This window comes from Lepidochelys olivacea (assembly GCF_965140295.1).
Source record: "Lepidochelys olivacea isolate rLepOli2 genome assembly, chromosome: 7".
NCBI classification, from domain to species: domain Eukaryota; kingdom Metazoa; phylum Chordata; order Testudines; family Cheloniidae; genus Lepidochelys; species Lepidochelys olivacea.
Genome location: NC_140417.1, coordinates 71,853,430 through 71,861,606, shown reverse-complemented (window position 1 = coordinate 71,861,606; position 8,177 = coordinate 71,853,430).

Sequence of the window (8,177 nt, the reverse complement as noted above, 5' to 3'; positions counted from 1 at the left end):
TGGACGGCGCTGACACCCTTCATTGGCCCTGCAAGGGGGCACTGCCTCAGAACCTGCTGTCCTGCCTGGCCCGCTCGGCCCGGCGCTGACTCCTCCGACTCCCCAGGACGGGAACACGGCTCTCTCCCACAACCCCACCCCAAAGGGATGATGTTTGTGCTTTACAGTTTAATGCTCTCAGGGGCACACAGTAATTGTAAAGCAGACAACACCCTCCCCACCCAGTCTAATATCTGTATGCTCTTTACTTAACAGCTGAAGCCCAGGGGAGTCCATATCATACAGAACATCCTAAATGTAATGTCCCTCACTAGCTCAACCCTCCCTATGGGAGGTCTTGGGGTATCATCTGTTATCACCCTCACCGACCCTGCCCCTGCAGCAGCCTCCCTCTTCTTAATCTAGTGAAAAATGGTTCTTTTCCCCCCATCCCCACTGTGAGTTCCTTTATAGACTCCTGCTGGATCATCTGCTTTTTTTCTGCCTTTTGGTAATTTTCCATTACTTCCAGCCCCCTCCCCAACTTCTGACAAAAAGCGGAAATGTTTTCTCCCAGGTAGGTACATTTGTCCCAGTGTATTTTACTTTGAGTAGACCATTGTTGAGTGCTGATTACTCACCCTATCTCTAGCCTGGCAGAGACATGACACACCCCTGCTAACTCAGAGAAGATCCCCATGCATATCTGCTTTTCATAACAAAGTTTCATAAAACAATCTACAGTTCAGAAGTGGTACAAACAGAACCCCATATTTGTTACAACATTCCACAAAATATGCTATCAGCTCTGTCAAAATACTTCTCTGTGTGTATGAGTGTTATTGGGAGGTGAATCGCTGAAGAAAAATAAAATCATAACACAAACCTGGGGGCCACCCTATGAAATTAATAGGCTGCAGGTTTAAAACAAAAGGAAGTACTTCTTCACACAACACACAGTCAATATGTGGAGCTTGGTGCCAGGGGATTTGTGAAGGCCAAAAGTATCAACTGGGTTCGAAAAAGAATTAGATAAGTACATGGAGGATAATGGCTATTAGCCAAGATGATCAGGGATGCAAACCTATTCTCTGTAGACACTGTGTTGCTTACATTGGCTGTTGGCTGTCTTGTCAATTTCATGGCAGGAGCTGTGAAATTGACAAGAAAGCTGGGAGCTAGAGCCCAGCTACCCTCCATCCCCCACTCTCCTGGAGAGCTGGAGGGCTGGACTCCACTCCTGACTGGGAGCCAAGGCAGAATGGGAAGCCTGTGGGGGCAGCCAGGCTCCCAGGAGAGAGCTACCTGTGGAGCTGGGGAGCTGAGAGCCTTACGCTGCCCCTCTTAGGTTGGTGGAAGTGCTCCTGGTGAGACCACTGATCCAAGGAGGGTATGCATATTGACATATATGGACATGCATACTGCAGTGTTTGTCAACTGACCTAATGTAGGTTGACTTACGTTTCTAGTGTAGACATACCCTTGTATACAGTTTTGAAGCTCAGTTATGACATTCCACCCCCAAAATCCCTTTCCTTCCCTCCCCATCTATCCTTCCCTTCCCCCTATTTCTTTAACTCCCTCAAACCTTCCTGGTATTCTTCTTGTCTCCACACTTCTGCCCCTTTAGGCTGGGATTTTCAAAGAAGCCTAAACAATTTAGATGCCCAGTTCTAACTGAAAGTCAATGGGAGTTAATTCCTTTTGGTTCCTTTCAAAATTTCAGCCTGTATCCTTCCCCATAAACAAAACGCTAAAAAGATGTGTTTCTATCACAGTTCTGCTCAGTTTATATGTTGCATCCTTTTTCCAACCATGTTTTCTTTTTAAATGATAAGGTTTTCAGAGCAGAAATTATTTCTTTATGTATTATAGAGTGCCTAGCATATTGTGTATGCTACTGTAATAAAAATAATGTATCTATTTAGACCTTGTATGGAAGTTAGGCGAAAGGTTGTGGGGGAGTCTCACTGAACCTTTGCCTTCCTTTGGGTGTGCACAAACCCTGCTGCAGTGGCAATTTGGTCCAGAGTGTTGTGCATCCTATGGACTGTAAAATAGTTTCTCTTTGTTTCCAGCAGATGGCATTAGCTGTGTGAAAATAAATACGAATGAAGGCTTTAAAAAGTTAACTTTCCCTTCAAGGAGCAGAATAGTCCATCTTGCTCTCTGTGAGTTTCCCTCCATTTTGTCAGAACTGTGTTTGCTGAGACAGGCTTTAGAATGGCAGCAAGGAGAGGTTTATTAGCTAATAAATGCAGCCACTGAGCCGTAATAATAATAGGCATTTGATCACTCTGTGTCAGTGGTATTTTGTTTTAAATGTGTGTTAACAATGACAAAGGTACAGGCAGCAGGCAATGACCACCATATATGTCACTGTATAAGTAAATAAGTTATTTATCATTTCCATAGCAGCATACTGTATGTATGCATGGAATTTTACCGACAAATAAAAGATACTGTAAGAGCCTTGAGAGATTTAAGTCAAACATAGGATAACAAGGAATTTAGGGTAAACTGAATAAAATGTGAAGGTTGACAGAATTATTAATGATTGGGAGATTAGCGATTGTATGTCCACATCTTATTTCCTTTTTTATTAAGAAAGTTAATACAATAAACAGATAATCTGAAGAAGCAAATTCTGGCAAAAATCACGTGGGGCAGATCGATGGCTAGCTGATCAGAACATCGAATCTTGAGGAGGGATTTGAATGAGAAGACTGAGGCTGCAATGGTGCACACAATCTGGGAGGATATTCCAGGCAGAGCAGGGGCAAGTCTAATGAGATTCAGGGCCTATTGTTATTTACTCTAAAGCTTTTTTACACTGCTCTGGTATAACTGAAAAAATCAGCCCCTTAGAGCTTTGAAGTCTGTTGAGTTAACTTCAATCCCAGAGTGCTACAGCACTGAAGAAAGTGCCAGCTTCGAGCCCACTGTAAATTTTATTTATTTAGAGTTTTACAGTGCTTATTGCAGGCTCTAAACACTTTATAATTCTTACATAAAAAGGATTCAATAGAGAAATTTAAATTTACATTGCAACTAATAATCATGATCCATGAAAACAACACATCTTTCCTACTAAGGCACCCGGATGACAGAAAAATACCGTTGGGACTTTCAGTGCAGTTAATCAACCAGTTCTGTCCTAAATCCTAATTCAAAAATGGCTTTGCAGTTTGCCAGAAAGTTCATGAATCCACGCTATAGTGGACCAAGGTGCAGAACAAATTCCACAACGGAAGTGAGTTTATGGAAACTGTTCTGCTAGCAGCCCCTCCCTTTGTAATGGAGGGGGTTCAAGCGTTTGCAGTTCACTCAGTCAAACACAACTGTGATGATATATATGTAAACAGGTCCACAGCCATTTAGGGCTTTTAGATTAAAACCAACACTTTGGATTCCACCTGGAAACCTACTTGCACCAGTGTAATGTGCTCCTTTCACTTAAAGGCACACATTTCTGCACTAACTTCAGTTAGTGCATGGCCTCAAGGTGTAGCCCCATGGAAAGTGCTTTGCAGTAGTTCAATCTTGTAGTGGTAAAAGCACAGATGATACTGCAATAGCAAGCTCGTCTTTGAAAGATAGGGTAGTCAACTGCAGATGCTGCATTAAAAAGCAGATTTTTCCAAGCCATGATTCCTTCTCAACCCTCTACTTAGGACTGCATCTAAATTCTAAAGGCTCAATTTAACTATGTATTCTTGACCTGAAGTTTGAATCACCAAAATAGAAATGATCTCTGAGGAGCCAATTTACACAGGACCAATTTACGCCAATTACAGGTGATTGGAAAATGGTATTTCCTGTAAATATTTTGAAAGAAATGAAAAATTTCTGAGGAAATAAACATTCTGTTTTCAATAGATTTCACAGAAATTTTGGCTTTGACAAAAACCTGAAAATTTGATTTTTCATAAACTAAAACCCCAACATTTTTCAGTTTTCCCATAAAAAAATTCTACGAATTTGAACAAAATGAGACTTTTCTGTGTGGAAATTTTTATTAAAGAAGGCCATTTTCACCAGTATAAATCTTGACAGAAAAATTTCAATCAGTTTTAATGCCAATGCAAGATATGTTGGAAGAATCCAGTACACAACAGACACTGTCCATCTTGTGAATAAAGATTAAACATGCAATTCCATCCAGTAGGCAGTGTCTACATATATCTTCTTTCTATTGCAGGAACAGAAAGCATGGATGTAGTATGACTACTTTAATTAATTGAACCGGTATAATTTGACCTCAGTACAGCCATAAGGAGTCCCCAGACAACTCTTCCGTTGTATGGTGCCACTTTGGCAGGTGCTGAGCCAGCATAGTTGGCCCTACACACCTTCCCTCAGAAAATCCTGGTACAGAAAGGACTTGTACTGAGGGTGGGAGAGTTTTAGTTTCATGATCTTCTGTCCCAGTTATTTCCCAGTAGCATGACAGACCATTGGGCCATTTCTGCCAAGGCACAAATTAGGTTGGCATCAGAATGCCCTAACTAGTATTGGAGGCTGAACTAGCTGCCATCAGGCCAAGGTAGGGGAGTGTGGAAGGCTCTCCGCCTCTTGAGTACCCTCTTATGGCCTGAGGTGGCTCTGCAAGTGGCCCCTGCCTTGGAATTCCCTTATCCAGAGACGCTAGTAACAAAACTTCTTGTACCTTAATTCAGAATTCCCCAACACTGTCCAAACAGTACATTCAGTCTTTCAAGTCCCAACAGTCCAACAACTCACTAGTTACAGCTCCAGCATCTCTCTTTAGGCACTCAGGTATAGCTCTGACATCTCTCACCCCACCCCCTCTAGCTGGAGTGCTTCTCTGCCCTGTTTCTTTCTCAGGTATGTTTCTAGCTCTCACCCAGACATCAGCAGGATCACCCTCCATCATTCCCCAATCTTCAGTCCTTTCCAGCCCCACTGGCTTCAGCTCTCCAGCCACGGCCATGCCTACACTACAAAATTTGGTCAACACAGGTTATGTCAGCATAAAGCCAGTGGAGTTAGTATATTGCTTGTGCCCAGGCATATTTGACTCCTTGCATCAACGCTGCACTTACTCACCAGGAATGTGTTGCTATTGTTGTGTTGTTTTGCTGCACAGTGTGTGCACCATGGGTAGGTATCCCAGTATGCAGCCCATCACCATCCAGCACACTGTCTTTTGGGAAGTTTCGTCAATGCGTGGTGGGGCAAAAACAAGTCATGCAGCATTGACTAGGAGCAAGGGGTCAACTTCCCAGTGTGCAGCTGTCTTCATCCTATTATGTCTTCTATATCCCATAATTCTCATGCATTTTTTAAAAATCCCATGAACCTGTATGGCCCTCCTCACTGTCTGCCATCTCTGACAGAAACACAGTGCCTGCACAGCTCTGCACTATTCTCATAAGTGTTACAAGCACAGGACACATAATCCTCTAGTATTTGCAGATCCGGAAGGAGAATCAAATCTGTAGGGAACAGGATGATTTCTTGGAGGACAGATTGCTGTGGGACATAGTGAGAACCAATTCAAGGTTTTTGGTGGCATTCACGAAAATGAATGCTGAAGATGGTGGAGTGCTGCTTCCGGGCTCAAGAAATGAGCAGTGACTGGTGGGATCACACAGTAACGCAGGTTTGAGATGACAAGCTGTGGCTGCAGAACTTTTGGATGTGCAGAGCCACATTCCTGAATCTGTGGGCCAATCTCGCCTCAGCCCTACAGTGCAGGGACATCAGAATGAGAAATGCACTGACAGTAGAGAAGTGAGTTGCAATAGGACTGAGGAAATTTGCAATGCCAGATTGCAACTGGTTAGTGAAAAATCATTTTAGAGTTGGACAATGCACTGTGGGGGCTGTCATCATGCACATGTGCAGAGCCATTCGTCGTCTCCTGGTACACAGGATTCTGACTCTTGGGAATATGCAGGACATAGTGGATGGATTTGCAGCAATGGGGATCCTGAACAACAGTGGAGCAATAGGTGGCACGCATGTCCCATTTTTGCACCAGACCACCTTGCCACAGAGAAAATCAACAGAAATGGTTACTTTTCTATGGTTATGCGAGTGTTGGTGGATGCTTCACCAACATCAATGTTGGCTGGTCAGGGAAGGTGCATGATGCGCACATCTTTAAGACTGTCCAGAAAACTACAAGCAAGGACCTTCTTTTGCCTCCAGAGGATTACCTTGTTGAAATGCTAGTAGTGATCCTGGGGGACCCAGCCTGCTCCTTGCTCACCTGGCTCATGAAGTTGTACACCAGCCACCTTGAGAGCACCAATGAAAGATTCAGCTATCAGTTCAGCAGGTGCAGAATGACAGTTGAATGTACTTTTGGTAGACTAAAGAGACGCTGGCATTGTTTATTTACAAGAGTGGATCTCAGTGAAAAAAACATCCTAATGGTTATAGCTGCCTTCCGTGTCCGAAATAATATCTGTGAAGCAAAGGGGAATAGTTCCTGCCGGGGTGGAGGTGAAGTGGCCAAGTACTGAGTTTGAACCACCAGGCACAAGGGCTATTAGAAGAGCTCATGGGAGAGTTATATGGCTCAGAGAGACTTTGAAAGAGCATGTTAACAGTGAGCCACAGTAATGCCATTTTCCAAAGATGGTTCTGATTTTAGCTGATCTCTCATTCCTGAGAGTATTAACGGCACAGAGTTGCTGGCATCCTGAAGCTGCGCGTATGCTGCGCATTTGTGTAGTGCAATGATGCCTACCAAAGTTATTGCTGACTGGTGTGGGAAAGTGTCCTACTGCAGAAGAAGAAATAAGGCTGTCAATGCTAGAAACTTTCAGGAGAGGATTGCAGAGTACTCCATGAAAGTTTCATCGAGATCTCTCAGTACAATTCAAGGGACATCCCTGTGTAAATAAACAAACTGCTCCACATGGCTCCCTTGCCTAACTCTGCGGGGGAATGAAAAGTAGATAAAAACACTACCTCTCTTTATTGTATCGCTATCTCTTCTAATACAAGTAAATTAATGAAAAGTCAATATCTGTGTCCTGTTAAGTTGCAGGCACCATCAGTACATCACTGTAATGGGAAATATAATTACACCCTTTCTTGAGGTTCCTTCTCCTGCATAGGGGTCGCCCATGCTCAACGGCTAGGACTGACTGGACTGTGATGGAATCTCAAACAGGTCCTGGCTCATGGCATAGCTGGACCCCCCTGACTGCATGTCCTCCATCCTTCTCCTCTTCCTCTATCTTCTCTTCGTCTGCGCTGTTCACACCAGAGGCGTGTGACCAGTGTTCCCTCTAATTTTTTCCATCCATGTTCAGAATAAATTTTGTTATGTGCACCGAGGTAATGTGCAGATGTGCACCACCAATAGAAACAAAAAACCTAGATATAATATATATTTTTAAAAAGTTACCATGGGGATAATTACTCCAGCCAGGACAGGTTAGGCATTTTAGAACTCACTACTCAAAGAATTTAATTTAAGTGTAAGAGAGAAATAAAAATTATGAAATGCATAGACCAGTCAAAAAACTAAAATAAAACACTTTGAAAGAATAAAATTAGAGAGAATATATATGCATTGCAGGAAGTACCAAGAAGTAACAACAACAATAATACAAGTATGTGTTGGGAGGTGAGTGTGAAAGACTCTGTGTGTGTGTGTGTGTGAGAGAGAGAGAGAGAAAGAGTGTGAGAGAGATAGAGGGAGAGAGAGAGAGATTGTGAGTGCTGACTGCTGGGGAAGTCTCTGAGAGACTGTGCGATGTCTCTTTACGACACTCACTCATTGCCTGGAAGGCTTGTTCAGACCTCAGACTGCAGCAGCTCTCCTGCTCCTGAGCTATGTTCCCGCCCCCTGGCTCTGCAGAGATGGGGTACAGGGGAGGGGGGGCAGGGAGAAGGGGACACCCTGACATCAATACCCGCCTTTCCCCCTGACTCTGCACAGCCAGCAGGTGGGTCCTGGGAGCAGGGGCTCCAAGGCAGAGGGTAGGAGCAATGTGGCTGCAAAGCAGCAGAGGGAGCGGTGCTTGAACACACCTTGCCAGACCTGCAGGGCTCTGCTAATCAAGTGCACAGCACTTGAATCACTCCTGGGCAGCCGCCAACCACGCAGCTTAGAGGGAACACAGCCTGTGACTCAGGCTCCTCAAAGGGATCCACAGTGGTATGTGGGGTGGTGGTGGGGCCTCCACCAAGTATGGAATGCAATTCTTGTAAAA